The sequence below is a fragment of the Astatotilapia calliptera genome, chromosome 2, assembly GCF_900246225.1.
Source record: "Astatotilapia calliptera chromosome 2, fAstCal1.2, whole genome shotgun sequence".
NCBI lineage: Eukaryota > Metazoa > Chordata > Actinopteri > Cichliformes > Cichlidae > Astatotilapia > Astatotilapia calliptera.
The window spans coordinates 4942329-4961948 of NC_039303.1; the positions used below are offsets into that span (position 1 = coordinate 4942329).

Sequence of the window (19620 nt, forward strand, 5' to 3'; positions counted from 1 at the left end):
CCAGCATACACATGCATCTCTGTGATGTCCCAACAGTCTTTCAGTATACTTAGCAGGAAATCTTATCTAAATAGCTGCAAGACATCTTTCTTACCCCCCCCCCCCTTTAAAAAATCAAATTTAATATACAGCTTGATTGTTTTAAACCGTATTCTCTTATGCCACTGTTTTCTCTTCTCATTTCTTACTGTGTTTTCTCTTGTCTCCCAATCTCTCCATCCTTCCTCTTTGGTTTTTTGTCTCCTTGTCCAATCAAGAGATCTGGCCTCTGACCTTGCTGCTCAATGCCATTAAAATCCTTTCAGTAGTGCTGCTTGTAACACCTTGAGAAAGACTAGAAAGCCTTCTTCTGTCCTTGATATTTGCTTGTAGCCTTTTCTCTTTATAGTCTTTACAGTCTAGTGTGAGGTATACAGTGGGAGGGGAAATACAGATGCATTTAACTGTTTAGCTTTACACCGGTGTTTTAAACAGGGCTGTAAAGGCATATTGATTGACTTGAAAGGGCCTTTTGTGTTTTACCACTAAACCCAAGAAGGTTCTGAAATAAACAGCACACTAACAAAGAAACAAAACAAGAAATGTGTGGATAACTTCAATTACATTTCATGGATGTTTATTTTTATTCACTACATCAATTTTTGTGTACTTTCTATAAACATCTTGTATATTTCCTCTCCGGTTCTCCCAAATGTAAATTTCATTATTGTTGTGGCTTGGAAATCAGTCCTGAGAGAAGTTTTACTTCCTCCAGGATCTTCTTTTTTTCCCTTCATCTAAACTGAGGATCTCATAGTAAATACGTTTTATTTACTACAACATGTAGGCTATTGAGGCAAAAATCACACATTCCAACACACTAAAGGAACAATATTATATTCCAACACACTAAATGTGTTGGAATATAATATTGTTCAGGTGGGATAGAAGAGATAGAAGGTAAGTGCAGATATGAGTAATATATATAAGATGAAGTATCACATTGTCATTGTCACTGCATGTAGAAGAGTGTGCAACACTGTCACTAATACGAGTAAAAACTGAAGAATAACCAACACAACACAAAGCTTTGCCTCAATACCGCACTGCATGATTACTACCCAGGGGAATCCAGACAACAGTGCTAATCTGACTGAACAGCTGAACCCTGAGCAGGGGTTTTTACAAAGAAGTAATGGACCCCTCGGAGGACAAATCAAAGCCACAATTTAAGTGATTTGGCTGTTTCTATAGCTTGCTTGTTATCACTCATCCAATATGGTTTTCTGTTGTCCATGCAGGAAACACAAAACTTTACTAGTTATTGATCAGTCCATTGGATTCAGCTGATGAAAAAGCCGTAAAAGAGAATAAAAGGAATGGCAGGCAAAGAAGTCCAAAATTACACTCCAGTTGATTCTTGTCCAAAATATCTTCATCAATATTGCATTTATGGCCCGTGATGCTTTTTACCTTCTAATTCAGGGTGTGTTAAATGATGATGCACACACGCTGTATAATGTTACTCATTTGCTCACACTCATTAGAATTAATAATTACACTATCCATCAGTTTGTTCCTATCCATTTTCAGGATCCTTTCAGGACTGGAGCCTATCCCTGCTGTCAGAGAATTAAAGGTGGGATATGCCCAGGACATGTTTGTCACAGAGCTAACAGAGAAACAGAAAACTATCGACTCTAACATTCACACCTATAGGCTATAAGTACCAATCGGGAAAAGGACAAACATGTAAGTATTGGATACATTTCTTTCTATTGATGTAACAGATACGTCAATATTGCCAAAAATATCAGTACTGTACCAACCTCAAAAATCCAGTTAGGAGGCAGTTGCAACATTGCCAAAGATGTACATAATTATCAGATGTTCTACCGAGTAAAGCGTTTTTCTTTGCAGTAATCCTTACAGGAATGTCAAGAAAGAAAGAAAATAATACAAATATGACAACCAACTAAATGAGAATAAAATTGTTTTAAATCATTAAATTATTGTGTATGTTCTATACAACTGAGGTCTGGAAACAAACATTTCATAGGAGGCATCTGAAACAATATCTCTCCTTATGTAATCAGGAAAAAAACTATAATTAGAGTAGAATATATATGTGGAGGTGGGGGCTCTGTATCCGTCTCTGAGCTTGCTGGAAACATGGTCCGCCCTCTGGTGGGACAGAAATTAGGAACAACCATTTTCAGATTGGCTTTATTAAAGCCTCTTGCTATAATAAAGATCCTATCAGGATGAAGAGATTGTAGGTTGCTGATAAAAAAAAACTAGCTGGCTTCTTTATTCAGTCTTGGTATTGGTGCTTGGTAAAATGTACACAGCCAGAACAATGACTCCTGCGGCAGATAAAACCTCTGTGTTTTGCTGTGATGTACTCTTTGTTGCTGAGCGATCTGGCACTGGTGATGCAGATACTGGGCAGTGGTGGTTTATGGGGAGCCATCTTTAGCCTGGTTTGTATTCAAGCTCTTCACACCTGCTTCTGCTTTTTTTCTCTCCACTGCCTTTAAGGTCTGCAGCCTGCTATACTGATCCTTGGAGCGCCTGTCCTGTGCAGGATCTTCTTTAGGACATCCCCTTGTTGATAGTTTACAGCGAGATCTATCGCACAGCCAGAAGTGGCAATCTTTATTAGTTCCTCTCCACTGTAGGGTGGAGGGCTTGTGACAGAAAAGTAAGCTAAGAAAAGGAAAAAAAAAAATCATGCTCTATACAATGATGACTGACACAGCTGTGATGTTGCCATGAGTATATGTTTTGCTCTCACCACCTTCAACAAGAAAATGTGTCCCCTGTCAGTGCTTAGTTCTATGAATAATTATCCTACCATGATACTTTTCAAACTCTGTGCCTTTGAATAATTCATAAGGAAAATCCCGGGTTCTCTCGCTGATGCTTTCACCAAACTCTCATTTGGAACAATTCGAGAAAGCAAGTGGTGGGAATAAAACGAAAAGAAAACACGCAAAAAATGGAGATCATTGAATTTCAGCATGAATCTGTCAGAACGTCTTGTCAAAGGCAATAGCCACAGGCTTCATTCAGTCAATGCAACATGCAAAAGTAGGATTGTGTTTGCATTGCCGGCGGGTGTTCAGGTAATGTCACTTAAACAATGTTGACTCGTGAAAACAGTACAAAAGAATGTAGCCAGAATTTAATCGAAAGAAACATGTTCAAGTTTAATTAAATTGCTTTTTCAGTTGCACATTGCCTCCAGTGCAAACAATGGAATATCATTACTGGAAAAGTATAAAAAAAAAGAAATAAAAAAACTTTGAAGAATTCAAATTAGGGAACTTCACTAGAGTCTAGTAGTGTAAAAAAAAGGCATAAACAAATAAAAATAATACTAAGATGTAATAAATGAATTTTGTTTCTCATGTTTATCTATCCTTTTATTGGTGTTGGGTCTGCGCTTCACAGGCCCGGCTGATTTAGAGACTTATTCCCGTTAATGAAGCAAGACGAACAGCTCAACCGGTTTTTCACATGTTAGCGCGGGAAGGATCTCAGAGCAGCCCTTCTGCCCTCGGTCCCAGACCACTTCGAAGAACCATCTTCTCCTGCAGCCTTTTATTCTGTGACACACAGTTTACACAAACACCCATTGTAAAAAAAAACAAACCCTATGGTCACAAAAGGTTAAAACACTCTGTGTGAGTGTGTGTGTTTAGGGGTGTGTTTGTGTGACTCTCCTGTTCACCGAAAGGGTCATAAAGGCAGGAAGTTTACTAAACAAGAAAACAGAACCTTCACATAGGATGTGCCTATAATAAAACACTACAGCCTCCCCCACCATTCAACAGGCTGGGGAGGGAGTCAGAAACAAAAGAATGTCTTTGATCATACAGTTTAAACTAAGACTTACAAATTTAAGTAACACAATCACAACATTTAACAATTTGACTCCAACAATTGGTTTTAAACAAATGGCCTTCTTCAGCTGATTGTCATTGCAATGGACAATACAAATACATTTCCTTCTCTAATGGGGTCCTTGACTGTTTGGTAAATATTGGAGGGAAACACCCTCAGTGCTAATCACTAAATTACACACAGTCCCTCAAGGGATTTCATGTCAAAGAAGACAACTTTTTCTTACTATTATTGTTTAACAATAGATTTTTCTGAATGAAAAGAAAACATTTAATCTGTAACATGAGCATTAAAAGGGTTAGAGTTGGCTGCACTAAGATATTATATCCAACCACTTTTGGAAAACTAGTAAGTGAAATTTTTAGTACACTGTTCAAAAAAGCAGGACTTTTGAAGTCAAAGTACCTTAAGCACTCACTCAGTTACTGTTACAGTTCTGTCATATTTGCAGGCAATCCATCAAAAAAGCAATGCAAAAGTAGCTCTCACTTTACTTCACTTTATTCTGTTTCATGTTTCCTTGAAGTTGCTTTCACAGTGAACACAGAGCAGTGAGAAAGCATCTGGATACATCCAGGGACTGTAGCTCTCTACACGGCAGCAGTTTAACTAACAATAGCCCAGGGTGATTAGTTAAAGTACTCAAAAAGGGGAGATATGGGAATCCAGTATTTTAACAGTAGGTCTGCCAAGGCAATATGTTCAAGGTAACTTCAGCTTGTAAAAGGCTGCAGTCTCATTTCTGAAACAGACCCAACTGCTAACCAATAATGGAAAAGTTTCCCAGAGGAAGATATATACTTTACTCTGTTGGTTAAAATCCACACGCCTGACTTTAATAATAGTTGGAATCAAAAATTACTTGCATCAAACACAAGGCCAAATAGACCACGTTTCAAGCAAAGCCCTGAATCTAGTACATCTACAAGAACTATTACGCCTCTTTGCCTGTAACGGAACGTCTATAACTGAGAAATTATATATGTGTGTGTGTGTGTGTATTTCTGCAGGGTCAACATATATATGTTATCCCTGCAGAAATCTAATATTTCACATAAAAGCAGGAAAAACTGGATCAGAAGAGTCACATGGCCATGTGAATTCTGAAATAGGATTATTTTTGTAGTTGTTTCTATATGAAATACATTTGAAAGTATACCCTGGTTTAGAAGTAAAATTCCAGTTTAGACTGGTCAACTATTTTAATAACAATAATAATATATAATTAAATAAATAAAACCTTTTTCAATATTATTTGGGCACTTCACTGTTTCAAGGTAGAGACATGAAAAGTGAGCTTGTCTTTCCTGTATGTGAAATTTGATTCAGCAGCTCTAAAGGTTATGCTATCAGGCTACTTTGAAATTCTTCATGAATGAAAAAAAAATCTTTGATTGTATATCTGCATATCTGCAACATGTGCAATATGTGCAAATCCAGCAGATGATCTGATATTAAGCTGTTTACAAGAGCTCTGTGAATCAGCTCTAAAATGGTATCAAATATCAGCATCATTGTAAAAACATTTTTATTGCATTTCAGGGACAAGTATGGCCATTTCTGAATTATGATCTGACTGGCCCACTGACTCACGACACCCCGGCTTAAAAACTGAATATATAACTACATGGAAGTTGGAGAGTTATATTTTATCATGGATTGAACAAAAGATTATAAATATGGAAAGACTACCAACTTTCTTTAATATACACTGTGACAACTAAGGAAAAATAAGAATGTTTTCTGGCACAAACACATATGACATTTAATGACTGTTTTTTTGGGATCAAGTGTTGTTTAGTCCAGCTCAATCTAAAGGTGATGTCACTAGCTCACATTTTACATGCATCTATTTACAAGTTTGCTAAAGATATTAAGTTTAAAAGATAATTACCAGTGCTGATAACACGTTTTTATAAACAATTGACAATTTTTTGTCTGATACCTGACGATGTCCTAAAATGTACACCGTATTTCTGGTATTTGATAAGCCCATAGTTTATCATTTAGAAAATGATAAACAAGCAGAGGAGTTATGTTCATTTGGGGGACAATTTTGCCAAGATTTGGAGACACTCACCAAAACAGTTCTGTATTTTCATAGTAGACTTATTGAGGACTCTTTATTGCTCACAACCACTTTCCTGCATTAAAAGTTTGTTGCTACCTAGAGACCTAGGGTGGGTTTCTTCAGGGCCCTGTTTGCTGAAGATAAGCTGTAACTGACTCTACTGCAGACAGACCCTTTTGCAAAGAAATCATTAACATGGTCATTTCTTATGGCACTTGGTTGATTTCTTCCATCCTGAACACTAAGGATGTCTACTTAAATTAATGACTTTCTTGACTGCTTGAAGGTAAGTGATGGGGAAGTTTATAATCTTTTAAGAAGGCTGGAAGGCAATGCTCAAAGGAGGAGATGGCTAATAATGTTTTATTATGAAAACAGATTAAATTAATCTTTGGATTAATCAGTTGCTCTATGGACTCACCCACAAAAATCTTATTATATTACTCTCAGCACTACCACCGCTGAGGCAGTCTTTAAGTAAGCAAATTATGCCCATGTACCACCTTAAACTAATAGCTTTTATATATTTTATCAAAATTTTAATACACATTTAGTATTTCATGTGTTTCTGGTTAAGACATGTCTTAAAATTAGTGATGCCAACCAATGTGATGTACTGAAAAAATGAAGCTTGTACCACTGCAGGTAAACTGCTTCTGAGGTAAGATATGGATCATGAGTTCTGAGATTATCTGCTGCACTGCCTTTTTCATAAGGCAGCTACACTTTCTAGCCAGTCTGGCCAACTCCTGCTACATCTCTTGCTACATCTCCCAGTCCATCTGCTAGTGCATGCTGACAATATTACTGATCCAACTGCAAACAACTTTGAAATATTTTCACACCTGTTTACTCGCAAGGATTAAACTAATTGCACTGTAACAGAGACACAGACACACTTCTTTTCTACGAGTTCACAAGTTTCTCTGAACACTTTGGCCATGTTTGCATTTACAAGAAGATAAAACCTGACCAGAGAACAGATTAAGCAAGCAGGAATGAAGAATGAAGGCTATAATACATCAGCAAGAGCTAAAGATATGTGACAGATAGATAGAAAGGAGACCGTATTTTGATTAAAGATGAATAATTACTGTAGGGCTCAACGGGTCATGGAGATATTGAGCTCGGGCAGAGTGGGTCAGATTGGGGCAGGATGTGTGAGTGGCCACAGAGAACGTGGTGGGTTGCTGGCTGTACAGAAAAGTGAGAGAACCATAGCAGAAATGAGCATAGAGACCAGAGTGTGGAGTACGAATCCAAGCAAATAAAGAGAAATCCATAGCAGATCAGGCACACTGGAAGGGGAGGAGGGTTGCAGACTGACAAGGGGTATTTCGGTGTTAAATATACACCATAGTAACCATAAACCCCACTGAAACTCTACAATGGAACCTATGCTGTAGCCCAGTGTTCCTTTCCTAAAAATGCAGCTAAATGTCATCTTGATTCAGCCTATAATTATTTTGATTGAACTGTTCTATGCAGTAGATTCGTGCTATGTATTTCTGGCTGTTTTTAATAAATCATTAAGAGAATGACAATCAGTATAAAGAATAATGATCAACAGCCTCAATATAAAGACTAATAGATGTCAACAAATAGAAGGAATGGACTTGAAAAAATGTACAAAGTGCAAAAACCTGAGGGACAAATATGTTTGCATCTGAAAAGCTGACTATATAAAGCATATATAACATCATTACACCACAACAAGATAACATCGAATGCACCATGAACAGACATAAATTTAAGTTATGAAGACTCACCACAGAAGTCTAAATCAGCAACAAGGCAGACTGGTGTGTGGGGTAGAAGAGAGAAGCACAAGCAAGCTGTCTTTGTTCTACTTTATACTTAAAATTTATATGATAAAATGTTTCTTTTTTTTTGTTGTAGCCAACTGTGAGGTCAATTTTAGTTTTTCAAAATCTTTTAAATATAAAATAATTAGTTTGTTAATTCTTATTTATACTTAGAAGCATCTGATGAAACTTAAGAAATGACTTGTTCACCATTGCAGCTCCAGTTGTAGGACCCCTGCATTTCAAAAAGCCAAACCGATGGTGGTTTGAGAAAACACACTTTTGCTCATTAGCTATAAATACATCCTAGTTTGTTAGTTTCTTACTCTACCATACATTATACTTCTCAGTTTCAGTATTGATCTCATTTTGGTTTCAATGTGCATGTCCACAGTGATCTTTGCTAAAAAGAGCATAGAATCCTGTACTTATTGGAAGGTGCTCCGTGGGGTTTCTTCCAAGGACAGCAGTGTCATCAAGATGAAAAAGTTCAGGGGAAAAAGGTTATTGGTTTTAGTCTGTAGGGGGGGGGGGGCATGACGACACTAAGCCAGAGGGCACTACTGTGGCCTAATTATGGTCCAGATGGTCTGAATAGGTATCATTTCCAGCAATTAATTACTGAGTGTCCATGTGCACCACATGGCCAGCATCCTTAAAAAGTGTGTAAACATGTCCCCGGTTCTTATTAAATAAACCAAAATGATTGCTTTTATTCTGGAATCTGGTTTAAAAATGATTATTCCTATACGTGACAGCGTTTTCTAAACAACATACCTGTATACTTGATATATTTTTGCAAATTATTTTCAGGGAAATTGACAAATTTTATAAAAAAAAAAACTTATATAAACACATTTCTGGTATGACAGCAAGTTAATAAAAACACAAGTCATCCTCTTAAACGTGGCTAGACTGTAAAAACAACTAAGCAATCTGACACATCTCATGTATGACAAAGAGCATAGGTTTTAGGGTCTTGTGAGGACGCTACAACCTTTCCTTTTGACAAACTCGGTACATTTTGTTGAGCTCTAATAAGAGGACTGTCTGTGTCTTGTTATACAGAATTCTATTTTTATTAATTGTTAACATGTTTCAAAGTTAGACACTCCACGTTGAACTATGTACAGGGGTGCAAAGTGCAGTGGAGGACAACGAGTGGTGGGGGTATTATGGAAATTAGTTATAATTAGAGAGGTGCAAGTGAAAACAACACAACAAGGCACAGAGCCTGAGTGATCAGTGAGTCATAAGTGCAAGATACAACCATCTGTACGTGTAAAGAGGGTGACACATAGAGGGACTTCACTGTTTATGAGTGAGCATGACTTGGCTTTGTGGTAGATTTTGTGCAGGGATAGTTTGATTTTAATGATAATTTTACGCATTTATAATTTAAGAGACTTGTGTGGCGGCCCTTCTCTGTAGGCCACCACGGGAAAATTGTGACACATACAAAGACTGTCTCATCCTTGCTAATTTAAACTATCTTTACCACCGAATCAGAAGGGTATGCATTTCATAACTCCTGAAAGCCAGAAAGTGGGACATCGTGAAAAAACTGGTTATTTGGCCTTGTGGAACTGGGGTTATTCTATTTTAATAAGAAATCAGCTTTAAGGAGATTCATTCAATGTGTCATCCATCTTCTTAGCACGGGAATAGAAATGTGACTAGACTTGAGGCTAAGAGGTCATAAGTATAAATCCAACATAAAGATATTTTTAATTACGTGTGTGCTTTGTTTGTCAAGAGCTTTACAAACACTATTCCAAGCTGTACACAAACAACACATCAGACCACACCTCAGTGTTAGGATGATCCTTACTGAAACTGCGTGTGAACTCTGCTAACATTAACCTGGGAAAAGATAAACTCAGTAATGACACCCTGTTGCTAAAAATGCAAAACTTGAAGAACTATTGTGAATGTGAGCTGAGTGTGTATCATTTTTTAAAAGCTCAAAAGCAATGAATTACAATATCAGCAGGCTGCAGGTGTCTTTTTTTTCTTCATTAATGCATATGAAAGCAATTATGTATTCAGAATTAAGGAGCCCTGATGTCTAATGCTTTTTAGCTTGCTCACACCCTGTGGCCTTCAGTTATGTGTTTCCACAATGATGCTGTGATAATTCACTTTCACCGCGAGAGCTCAGTTTTTGCTCAGTCACTCAAACAAAAGTCTTGAATTGACTCATCAAATTCTCAAGGCGCAGCCGAAAGCAATTACAGAGCATCTGGGTGGAAGAGCTATAGCAAAGGCCTTTTTCTTACTCTGCCCTTAATAGAGGCTTGGCTTACAAACAAGATGAATCATGCTCTTCTTTTCCTTAAGCCTCAGCATTTTGGTGAAACCTTTCAGACTAGCATTGTATGCTCATAACACCTCACTGCTGGAGACAGTGGAAAGATTAAGCCTACACCAGCATGCAGAAAATGCACATTTTAAGGCTCTTAGGATCTTTTGTACAACGTGTAAAAAAAAAAATGCTAACCGCAACTAAAAGTAGTAGTAGACTTCTTAGTGTTTCGTCTTGTCACACATGTTAACAGGTATCTGGCTCATGAAGACAAAGACTATGGCAAAAAGGCATGTATTATGTAGAAAAGATGAATTCATCGCTCACTGTACAATTCTTCCCTGCTATTCTTCATTTACTCCACATGAACAAGTAATAGGATGATAAGATGGGTAGTATACGCAAAGGTTATGTTGTAAGACGGAGGAAGCTTAGTAAGGCGACACGGGCACAAAGCTTATTTTTCACAAAGGGCACTTGCCATCAGGATGTTTCTGTAAAGTTTGGTGTCACTGGCACAGATTTAACAAGATGACAGGGATTTACACCCATCTGTGTGCGAGTCAAAAATAAGCATTTGTCTGAGGGGGACAATCTCACAGTATCGTAGTATTTCAGGCAACCAAGGGAGCAATCCAAAAAGTATTATTTGACCCTAGGCATTTAAATTAGGCTGCAGAATGTTTTTTATCATGTCATCGAAAGTGAACACGCACACTCTAAAAAACAGCAACAGAAAAAAAGAGGATTACACTGAAAAGAATGAAGACACTGCATGACTTTCTCTGATCCCTCACACCTCTTTTTCAGAGATTATATTCAAATATTAATCCATTCAAAGCGCCCATTTAGATGCTTGTATGATTACAAGCATGAACTATGTGTATTATAAGTAATACATTATCTAAATTTACTCCAATAGTCTTTACAGATTGGAGACTTTTGCTTAACAACTTATGTTTTAAACACAAATATGAAGTAAAGATGTCTTACCACAGTAATTCATTGAGTAGCAACTGATATCAATATGCCACAAACAGTCCTTTAGAAAACAGGATTCTTGGTTTCTTCTTGTGTGTTTTCCTCTCTTGAGCAAAAAAAAAAAGATCCCTCAAGTGTATCAGAGCTGAAAAAACAGCGCCACAACTGACTTGGTGGAAATTGATAAAAGTGAAAAAATCTGCATCAGTTATTCAGTCTGCATTCAAATTGCAGTTTCAAATAAGGAAAATCAAATAAACTTTGAAAACACTACCTACTAGAAGCAAACAAAGAAGATTCAATAGGTCTGTTTGCCTGCTAATGCAATCAGAAGCTGCTAGCTAGTTACCTATTCTGGTTAATTAACCCCCAGAGGATTAGAGAGAGCAGAGGCTGCGATCTCGATAGGCCTACTGGGCTCAATCAGGACCACAAACTGAACATTGTATATGGCATAAAACTGTTGTAGTAAACACATTCTCTTCCCTCTGCCAAACCCTGGGGAGCTCTTAATCAAACCACAATGTCGGTGCCTGTGCACAAAATGAAGAGAAGAATGGAGAGAAAAGACCTGAAAGCGTCTGAACTTACAGGCTCTTGGCCTTTTCTTTGACATCTAGTGACATTTTAGCTCTGCTTTCCCAGCTGAGACTGTTTCTACCTGAAGAAAGCACAATATATTGTGAGGATTTTACTTCGTCGTTAATTATGAGCTTCACCTTGGATGGTATTTTCCGTATTTCAATTCCGCACAGAGTTTGCATAATGCAATTAGGGCAATTTCATTGATCTATGTTTCGTCATTAAACACAGACTGTACTCATTAGCAATCTGCTGTAATGTAACTATTCTCCCATTTAGATGCAATGCTACAGAAATCATCAGCATGATCTGACCAAATAGATTTTCCCTCACTGTGCAGTTGCTGAAAAATGCAGTCTCTCATTTTTGAGTTCAGCTACACTAATGAAAGATTGACTTAGTTATTGAAGCATGCTGAGCTATTTAAAGCTCATCAAAAGTGTTTAGAAATTTCCAAAGATGATGAATGCAGAATGCTGCCTTTATCACAGCTGCACTTTTTCCTTTGGTGCTGTTTCTGTTCTGGTTTGCAAGTTCCTGGTTAGAGCTGAGGGAGACTGGTGGAAACGTGAACACATTACTCTGAACAGCTATTTAAATCTGCATTCTTATTGACTGGTGCTGCTCCAACTGCCTATGCAATCTCCTGTTTCCTGGTTCCATTTGTTTGTGTTATTGTTCAGGTTTGGTTTGCACTTCCCAACCAGTGTTGGGACTAATGCGTTATTAAGTAACGCGTTACAGTAACTACGTTATTATTGTTGTAGCGAGCACGGTAACTAGTTATTATGCCAAAATCAGGAACGCGTTAGTCGTTACTGGGATTTAGATAGGCTCGTTACTCGTTACTTCGTGTGGTGGCTATCGCGGAGCTTCCACAGATTCAGTAACATTAGCAAGTGGTGGAGGCCAGCAGGTGGATGAAGGAAAAGGGATGCAGAAGGAAAAGAGACCCGAGGCGGCCGCCGGTCCAAGTGTGAACTGAACTTCAGGTAAGAAGTTATGACCTGCAGTCTCTCTGGGTCAGATATAAACCAAGTTTAGGTGGAGTTTATTTTCGTTATTCTGACTTTTTCCGTACTGCGTGCTAGCTAGCATGACGGAGTTTCTATACAGCTGGGTGGTGCTATGAAGTTAATGATGTTGAACTTTATTTTGTTCATAAGTTATTAGAGTTGCCAGCCGTCCCGTCTGGTATTCAGAGAAAATATTACGCGTTTCTTATTGAGGTGAAAAGGAACAGTTTGTCCCGTAATTCAGCTACAATGGAAAAGGCACAAAGCTGGAGTTATTCTGTGTCTTTGCTGCACAGCTGCCTCTTCTTCTCTCATTCTCCCCCCTCCCTCTCCTGTTTCTTCAGTCATGAAAACTGATCAATGATCAGCTGATCGGCTTTTCTCTCTTGTTTGTTTATCGCTCACTTTGCACCAGAAAGAGGAAACCAGCGGATGTCGCGCTAAACAACAGCAGCACGTTTAAGCTTGATCAGCTGTTGTTAGAATTTATTTAATATTAATTTCTAGTATCAGCTGATGTTTGCTGGAGCCACAGCTGTAAAGCTGCTGGTCATGATATGGTTTGTATATGTGGTGAGAGGGAAACATGAAGATGAAACCAGGAGATGTCCTTACTGAACCATCAGAGCTGTGATGGAGAAACAGGTTTACCTTTTAGGTGACATGAATGAGTTGAAGGGAAGTTGTGAACTGTTTCTGAGAGACAAATAACCCCAGGATCGTTTTCTAAGTAGCTGACAGCTGGTAACTGTGCAGGGGCGGATCTAGCAAAGTGTTGCCAGGGGGGCATGTAGGGCATTAACAGGGAGAGGGGGGCACAAAGAAATACTTTTCTTTCTTATTCTCATTTAAAATGTCTCGCTTTTAAAAAATAATTATCTGAATCTTACAACAAACGATTGATAGATTGATGCATATATACCATCAGAACAGTGTACATCACTGTCACAACAGTGTTTATTTTCATTCAAAGGCTTTATGATTTTTCCAATAATGGTGGGCCGGTCTCTAGTCAAAATGCCCGGGCCAATTTTCTGTCCCAGTCCAGCCCTGTATGCAGCTCATCTGCAGTCTGGTGTTACCTACATCTTCCTATTCAGAAGGCAGAATTTCTGAGTTCTGAGTACAATCAAAGCACCACGACTGCAGTTTTTGTGTTGGATGTAAAAGACGCACATGACTCTGTGACATAGGCTAGAATCATGGTGGCAGTCAATGACGGTCCAGGCGTGGGATTTCTCTCGTGGAAATATGTACATTATCTTTTCCTTTCTATTGGTAGGTGGCACAGTGCAGTTGTGGCAAGTAAGCAAGCTAGAAGACTGGCAAAGTTATGGAAGCAACACATTAGCAAGAGAATTCCGAGTAAAACCAAAGTTACTTTCCCTAGTAACTAGTTACTTTGAAAGTAACGAGTAACTTCAAGTAACTGAGTTACTCTTGAGAGAAGTAACTAGTAATGTAACTAAGTTACTATTTTAAAGTAACTTACCCAACACTGTTGCCAACACGTATCTCACATTTGCTAACGCTTCCCTTTATTACCTACATGACTTGATAGTGAATTACGCACTTCATGTTTATGTCCTTTAGATTAAATAAATATTTGTTTATCTTTGTTTTTCATTTTTGAAAAAAAGGTATGAAGTCCATTAATTCTGCAGGCATTCACTGGTAACGATCAAAAAACATACTGTTTGAAAGAGGGGAATTGTGAGTGTCACATGGTTGGATAACAGTAGGTTGCATAACAACACCAGTGGCTGCAGGGACTCCAGACATGCCTGCAAACATATTGGACGAGTTTGATCATGGCAATGTTTCCCAACCTTTTGGAGCCACGGCACATAGACACATTAGACACATTGCACATTAGAAAAATCATACGGTACACCACCAAACAAAAATGTCACAAGAAGCATATTGATAATTTTCCCCCCACATCAGGCATAGCGGAATTGGTTGGGTCTGTCCCCAGTATAGCTTTCTTCTGACCACTGCTCATGCTAGGGCCTTCATCTGGGTCAGAATTTTCTCCAGGACCCAGGTCAGATTGACTACTTTTTATTTTCAATTATTGCTGCGTTGTCTCACTCACAGCATGATTAATATGTAATTTCTTCTTCGTCTTCTTCTGTTTTACTGGCAGTTGGCAACAGATTTAATTAGAGCAGGTTGTTGTACTGCCCTCTAGTGGAAGTCAATTTTTTAAATTTACTGCAAGGTTGCTATTTTAGCAAACCCATAATTATAGCCTTTTGAAATCACACACACACACACACACACACTGAGTAAATCAGCCTTAAAAATACCCAGAGGGATATTGGTATTTTTTAAAAATATTCATGGATAGTAAACTATGAAATGAACAGGTGCGGAGAGGAAAATAGTGAAGGTTCCAGTCATATCACCGGAGCAGAACAATTATTCCTAATCGAGACCTTCTTGTAAATTGTGACAAGGTCTTGCCCCCAAATTACGCAGGACACAGTCAACAGCCACAAAATAAATATTTAATGACATTTTCTAAAGACAAGGCTCCGTGGCAAGCATGAGAAACTGTGTTCTGAAGATATCAAGAAGCTGTAGAGGTTTGGTTAGGGCATGGTGGTGGTGTGTATCTAGGATTCCAGTGGAACACAAGCTCACTGACCAGACTAAGAAAGCATCTTCACACAGTAGTGTTAAATAAAAGCTGTATATTACAATTTTATGCAACAAAATTACATATTATACTAAAGTGGAAATGATTCTGGAAGAGCCAGAAGGAAGTCATCCATAGAAACAAACTGTTTTCATTTGATCAGTGCTTTAAAATACACACCTACACACACACACACACACACACACACACACACACACACACACACACACACACACACACACACACACACACACACACACACACACACACACACATTATTTGTTATCATCTAATATTTCTTTTTAAATGTGCAGTCTAGTCTAAATATAAGTGCTGCTCACAGGCCAATTGACATGCAGCATGAAGCATTGCACTTCACAATCTCTGTATATTAACCTGATCTTATATAACATATGTATTGTATGCAATAAATACAGTTGCTCAAAGTACTAATACACTGATGAGAGTAGCACACTGACATTTGGACAGGAGAAAATCAGGACTGAAATGCCTGTTCCTAGAGTACAACCATCTAAAAAGTAAGCAAGGAAGACACGAGCATTAATCAAAATCTGATGATTTGTTTGCTTTCCCAACCTGATTCCTCTGGAGACAGTGTGGATGTCTAAAAATGCATTTCATCCTTTGTTCTTCATAACCAAGAGTCACAAATCTTTTAGCCACAAGAGGCTTTGTCACTTGAATATAAACAACTGCTAAAATAACTGATGCTGACTGACAATCTATGCAACATCCAACGCTCTGCATTTCTCACGGTACCTTAGATAAACAAAATTTTCCACCTACAGTATAATCCCACATGCCTGTTTAATCGTGGACAAAGTGCCTACCAGGGGTGATGACTAATTAGACTTCAGATAAATATTTACAGTAATCACTGGTTAAAGCAAGCACTTACATGCTTTGTGATCTAGTATTGAGATCTTTTATATATGGTCCATTTTCACAAATATTCCCTAGATTATATCTTAAAAAATCTATTGTATGTAAATAGATGCTATATACATTACAAGTACAACAAAATGTACAGATATTAAAAAATCTAGAAAGAAGCCCTAATGTATGTAAGCCACAATTTGATATAGTCGAACTCAAGAAGAAAAAAATCCTGCTTTTGTAAAAGTCAACCTATCACTAGGAATCACATAGACAATAGGTTAGTCATTTATTATTTTATAAGCAAAACCCATCTGTCTGTATCACTGTTGCAGAAAACATTACTACTACTGTGTCACAGCAAATTAAAAAAAAGATATACCTGCAGGAATATCGAGCTTCTTAGAATGTGAGTACACAAACCTGTTAAATCTGCACTCTACTCTGCGTGTGGCTGCAAAGTGACTAGCACAGAGGCAGATGGGATATTTATGGGATGTTTAATTTCTTTAAAACCTAAATGTGTTATGTTAAAAAGAACACCGGAAACAGCAAGTTGGTATCTAGTTAGGGAAGTCAAACATGGGTTTGCAAAATAAACTCCTATTTGAAAAATTAGGTGATTTCTGTTCTACCTCATTATTCTCATGACTTTACATTTGTCATGATGAATGTGGGCCTATACCCAACACTAGCAAATACAGAAAATTTAAGGCATGCTGTAGAGACCCAGCACAGATGTGAGGCCGAGTAAGAAAGAGGGGATACACATTTATGAAGAGAAGGAAGGCTGAAACCAGTCCAGTGTACTTAAATGGCTGATAGAAAAGACATTGTTCATATGTATCGTAGGGGTATCATAGAGACAGGCATTACGGTTAAGGCAGAGAGAAAGAAGGTAGAACCCAATTAATTGAGAAGATGCTGAACTGCCCATTGACATGCGATGTCACCCTTTGAGCCATGGATGTGTTTACATGGACGCAAACATTCAGGTTACTTTTTGTTTAAAAAACAGTTTTGGCCACCTTAGTGATATATAACTGTGTATTATTAAATATTACATATGTTGACATCTTTTGGTTTAAATATAGATGGAAAACAACATTTGAAATATGGACCTTGATTCACGTCCAGTCTTCCCTTACTCTTTTACTTTGCAAAGGATGTGTCTGTGAGACACTTATTTTTTATGTAGACCGATCAGCAAAAATATTTACTGTTGTAAATATTTGCCGTGTTACTTTGTTTTTAAATCTTGGGCTTCAATGCACTTTGATTTCCCATGAGTCCACCAGAGCATACCTAAAAAAAATTAAAATAGATGCAGCACATTTTACAGTTTAAAAGAAAAATACTTTCACAGGTCTAAGCAGTCTCATGCATATTTGTAATTTAGTTAACTCACAAATGAAAAAAAATATGTGCATAAGGACAGTTTCCCTGTAATGCATTTATTAGGAATAAAACCTACAAATGAAAGGTTTTTTTTCCATTGCTAATGAAATTCATATTTATCTTTTATCAGCTCCCAAAAGTGAGGCTTACAGATGTTCGCTAGTGATTATATAAATGCTGTTAAGAGAAACTTCATTTTCATCTCTATTACCTGCAACATCTGATATAAATCAGCCATAAATCAATATTTCCTTTATTCATAATATTGGCCTGTGTATGCACAAACACAGCCAGAAATGTGAAAAACTTGGGGTGCAGCATGAATTGAAGCAAAACAATTCTTCACTGCACTGCCTTTAGCCCCCTTCTACGCACACTTTGCAATGCTGCTGCTTAGTTGTCATGTCTCACACAGTCAGATTCAACAATGCATTGCTGCATGCCTAACTGTCACTTCCAGGTGGATGTTTCCCACAAGCTGGAGGAAAGAAAAAAAATACATTTCTCCTCCATGACATCCTGTCCCCTATGAGATATAACACCTCCTTCCATCTGCAAAAAAGAGAAAGAAATCTAATTTTCAAAAGCTTCCTGTCCGACAACACAGTGGCCGCTGTTCAGACCTGTAGATTTGCTCTCAGCAGACATTGGATCACACCTTCCATCATCATCATCTTCTGCTCCAAGCCCTTGTTCTCGCTCCTCGAGGCAAGACCACTTTGACAATCTCGTTCTTTGCCTTTTTTTCATCGACCTCTTGACCGTTACAACGATCTGTAATCTGTAATCTCTCCCTGTATTTCTGTACTGGAACAAACAAGAAACCTATCATTGGATCCAAAGTGTATCCTTGCAGTAAAGTGTTTAACCACATGAGCAAAGTCCTGAGCAAACCACGTCATTCTCAGATTGGCCAAATTCTAAATCTGAGACGTGGACGACTGTTACCTTTTGCCCATAATAGTGTGGGAATAATAACACATTGCAATATAAACTGTGATAAAATGAACCTCAATTTGCTGGTCTTGGTGGCCCTGCTGAATGTGATTCCATCAGCTGTGGCAGGGAACATTGTGCAGTATTCACTCCTACAGATAAGGTTAGCTCGGCAGTGAAAGATGCACTCTTCCACCCGCGACCCTTCTCTGGAAATGTCACTGTGACACAAGAGAAACTCAAAAACCTTAAAATGTTAAGGAGTTCTTTTGTGAAAGCTTGTCCCAAAAAGCTCTCTTCATTACTCTGTAGCAGTGAGAAAATTCAAAGCGTGCGTGGTGTTTTTCCACATTCAGGTGAAGTCAGTAAATGAACTAATGCTCAGCTAGTAAGACGAGACCTCATGATTATTAGAATGGTACAATCAGCTCTGACGAGAGAGACTTCATATGACATGATGTAAACAAACAATAAACATCAACTGGGAGTAGATACTGACATGAGCTTAATTCTTTACATCAAAAATGCAAAGGAACTTCTTGCTGTCGCACAGTCAGTGTAATACAAGTGGACTTATGATATTGATGCAGTTTAATTTGTCACAATAATTAAATGTAACTTGTGGATTGCATACATGGTATTGTGATTAAAAGCAAAAGACTTCAATATATATTTGACTGAGACGTCGTTTTCCTTGTTCACCTATGTATGAAGCAGATATAAATATAGCTGTTTCTACTCTCGCTCACATACAAAACATTAACGATGAAGCTAAACTCCAGGAGATGCTTTTGAAAGGTGTCTCCTGTTTCATACATACAACTTGTAATTTTTCTGCTTAGTTTCCTGCACCAGTAATTTTAATTATAATTATAACAATTATGAAGAGATACTGAAGAAATTACAACATTGATGATGCACACATGATAAATCCGTTTATAATATTCCTTGACTTTTTCCTATTAGTGAGTGCTGTGCTTTCTCATTAAATCAGCAAGTCTGTTTCATTTAGGGTTTTATGACTGACTTTAGAGGCACAAGAAAACAACTAAATATTTCCAGCTGAGATACGAAAATATGAAAACATCAGGTTCAGG

At 37.8% G+C, this 19620-nt stretch overlaps 1 protein-coding gene across 1 annotated transcript in view; it reads right to left on the reverse strand.

Moving 5' to 3' along the window:
• Positions 1-19620, reverse strand: part of lingo2 (leucine rich repeat and Ig domain containing 2) — an 80427-nt gene that overhangs the window by 13112 nt on the left and 47695 nt on the right. The window lies entirely within an intron of this gene.